This window comes from Ochotona curzoniae, unplaced genomic scaffold (assembly GCF_017591425.1).
Source record: "Ochotona curzoniae isolate NIBS_2020 unplaced genomic scaffold, NIBS_Ocur_1.0 contig_2321, whole genome shotgun sequence".
Classification (NCBI taxonomy): domain Eukaryota; kingdom Metazoa; phylum Chordata; class Mammalia; order Lagomorpha; family Ochotonidae; genus Ochotona; species Ochotona curzoniae.
The window spans coordinates 4206619-4210214 of record NW_024465421.1 but is presented as its reverse complement, the minus strand read 5'-3'; positions in this window follow the sequence as shown (position 1 = coordinate 4210214).

Sequence of the window (3596 nt, the reverse complement as noted above, 5' to 3'; positions counted from 1 at the left end):
TGGGTGTTTGGCACAGCAGTTAAACGACCCACATAACCCTACTGGAACACGAGTTTGAGTCCTGGCACCAACTGCCAACTTCATCCTCCTGGTAATGCACACCCCAGAAAGAATTAGGAAATTGATCGCTAGTGGGAATGACCCACATTGTGTTCTCAGTCCCTGATTCTCCTGAGTAAACAAGCCCAGGATGCCTACACAGCCCAGCAGTGTACTGGCTGCAGTCCCACCTACCTCACTTCCAATCCAGCTCTCTGCTAATTCACCTGGGAAGCAGGGGTAGGTCAAGGAACTCAACCCCTGCTGCTCAAATGGGAGGCCTGGATAGTGTTTCTAGTTCTTGGTTTTGATGCTGTGGTTGTTGTGGTCATAAGAAGAGCGAATCAGCAGGTGGACGATGCTTCTCTACTGTTTTGTTACTCTGCTTCTTAAATGAATGAATCTTTAAACAAAAATCACATGTACTCAGGGGCTAACTGTGCACTAGATAAAAGAGAGAGACAACAGAGTCTCTCATGAAAATGCCCCAATGCCTTCAAAGAGTCTTACCTTTCCCTCGTAGTAGAAATCATCTCCATGACTTCTAGCCACCAAGAAAGCTTGCTCAAGGGTTCAGGTCATTAGCTCGTACTATCATTTCTTTGTTGTTATTTTTCTTTTTCCCCTAAAGATTCATTTATTTACTTAAAATGCAGAGAGAGTGATCCTCCAGTGACTCACTCCCCAAATGGCCTCAGTGGTCAGGGCCAGGCTAAGACAACACCAGAAGCCTGTAACTCCATCTGCGTCTCCCACATGGATGGCAGGAACCCAAGCACTTGGGCCATCACTTGCTGCCTCCCAAATGCGTTAGCAAGGAGCTGGAGCAGAAGTGTAGCAGCTGGGACTAAGCACCAGCCCTCTGATAGGAGATGCTAGAGACACAAGCAGCAGCTTAGTCCACTCTGTCCCAACACCAGCCCCTCACACTGCATTTCCTAGTTTTTTGACATCTGCTCTCCCAAGCCACCCTTCAACTCTGGCAGAGGCCTTTCTGCCCCCAACAGTGTGAAGGCAGTCAGAGCACACTTACCTCTGCAGGTCCTTGTCCCGGCTGTATCCTCAGATGATTGCATTTGTCCCTAATAAGTCTTGGTAAGTGAAAAGCAATCGCTCTCCCACTCACATGCCCACCATATGAGCCCACTTGAGCACTCAAGTCAAGAACTCCTGACACCGATTCAGGCTTCTATGAGGCCCCATGCCTGTCATTCCTGCGAGCCGTGCAGCCTAAGATAAAGTTGGCAACCCAATCCAAGGTTCTGCTTGACTATGGCCTGGATTTCTCTGAGAAACAGCCAGAGGGCCGTTGAGATTCCCATGAGGAATGGATGGGAAAGCCAAACCAAGATTCTCAAGTGAGCAGGAACACAGGTGAAGAAAACCCCTGTGAGGTTTGTCATTTCAGAAATGAATCCACACAAGGGCTGGCATTGTGATGAAGTGGGTTAAGCCACTACTTGTCACACTGCAGTCTGATAATCAAAGCTGCTGTTTCTGATCTGACTCACTGCTCATAGTGCACCTAGGAGGCAGCTAATAATAGCTTCAAGTACTGAAGGCCCTGCCAACCATACAGGAGACCTGGATGGAAATGCTGACTTCCAGCTGTGGCCTGGGCCAGCCCTAGATGTACCTGCTGATGAAGAGTGAACCTGTGCATAAAAGATTCTGTGTGTGTGTGTGTGTGTAGGGAAAAAGAGAGAGAGAGAGAGAGACTGTCTATTCAGTCAATTTTGTTTTTTTTGGAAATGGCTCCACAAAAAGCAAAAGCCATCTGCAATGTTCTTGCTAGGGATATGCCAGAGCAGTACTCTTCCAGTCCAAGTTATAATTGTCATGAAGTACTACCACGTTCTAGGATCTGACATACTTGGCTTGGCCAGCAATCCCACCTTTCCAAAAGGAACTTCAAGCAGAAAGAAGAAATGAATGTTGGGCTCCTACACCATTGTCAGAGAAAGGGATTTCCCCAGCAGAAGGGCAGAGGGTCCACACTGGGAAGAATGGCCCCAAGGGACACTTCTGCTACTGGTCACCCCTGAAATGGGAAGCCAGACTGATCCATCTAGAGAATCCCAATGAGGACAGGCATTAAGCACAAGATGCCATATCCCAGGCCGAAGGGCTTGAGTTCAAGTCCCAGCTCCCCTTCTAATTCCAGCTTCCTGCTGGGCGGAAGGAAGAAGTTGAAAACTTGGGTTCCTGCCGTGCAATCAATTAGGAAGCCCTGATGGAGCTCTCAGCTCTTTGTTTAGGTCTGGTCCACCCCTGCTTCTTCTGGACAGTAGATCAGTGAAGGGGAAGTCTCTCTCTCTCTTTCTTTCTCTCTCTTCTCTCTTCCCCCTTCCTCTCTCCCCAGCCTTTATTCCTTCCTTTCCAAATGAAATTAAAACATAAAAATGTTTTAGAAAGAATATCAATCTTTTCTACCCACTACACTCACTCCCAACCCAGGTTAGCTATGTTGTTGTTGTTTTGGTTTTGTTTCTTTGTTTGTTTCACCCAAGCTAGTGACTAGTTGCCTGCCTGGTCAGATCCCTATTGGTCATTCCCAAGAGCAGAGTGTATTTGTGATCAGCATACATTTCATTTTGTCACCAGGTCAGTATCTGGCCTCAAACTCAGGACGCCATTTTAGGTAGACACATTCCACGCCAGAGTGCCCGGGGTTGGGCTGCGAATTTCACTTCCCATTCCACCTTTGGAGGCAGCAGGTGTCCGTGCAATTAATCAAGTCCACCCACACGGGAGGACTGGATTGAGTTCCTGGCTCCCAGCTTCTACCTGAGTCCAGCCCTGGCCATCTAGGGAGTGAACTAGTTTAGAAGGAATTCTGCATCTATTCCTCTCTATGTGCCTCTCAAATAAATGAATAATAAATAAAAACCTGAAGAGAAGCAATGCTTGCAAAGTTACATTTAAAACGATATTCTTTTACACCTAGTGCAATGAAAATCAGAACATGGAACCTACTGGCAAAGATAACATGAAAAGGCACTGTTACCCTGGAGGCACATGGAAATTACAACAGCAGCAGTAGGAGAAAAAAATAATCCTCAAAATGAAAATTAAAAAGTTGAGATCGGTCTGTGACCAAGATACGATGCCTTCTTATTCCCAATTCATCTTACACCTGTTAGCAAGCTGAGTTCACACCACCCTGTTAAGTAGCCAAAGAAATGGTCATCCTTGCTAGCAGGTGCTGGGGTCTTGGGTGCTGGGAGGGTCAGGGACTGGCATGAGATCCCTTGGCCACTGAGTAGCATCGTAGAGACTCAACCCTAGCTTTTACCAGGGCAAACGCTCTTGTCTGCCTTTCCTGCTGTAGTCTAGGGAAGCAGGCAAGGGTTTCTGGGAAGATCCAGATGCAGAGGTGACTACAGGACTGGAAACATGGGAGTGGTTACCCTATAGTCAGAGAGGATCAGGACTGCCCCATGTACAGGGGTCATCTGGCCTCCCTGAGTCAAATGACAAAATGTTCTCTGAGATGTCTTCAGGTCCACTTCCTCATTTGCAATCAGCCGTATTGGGTGGCAGATGTCCACCTGGCA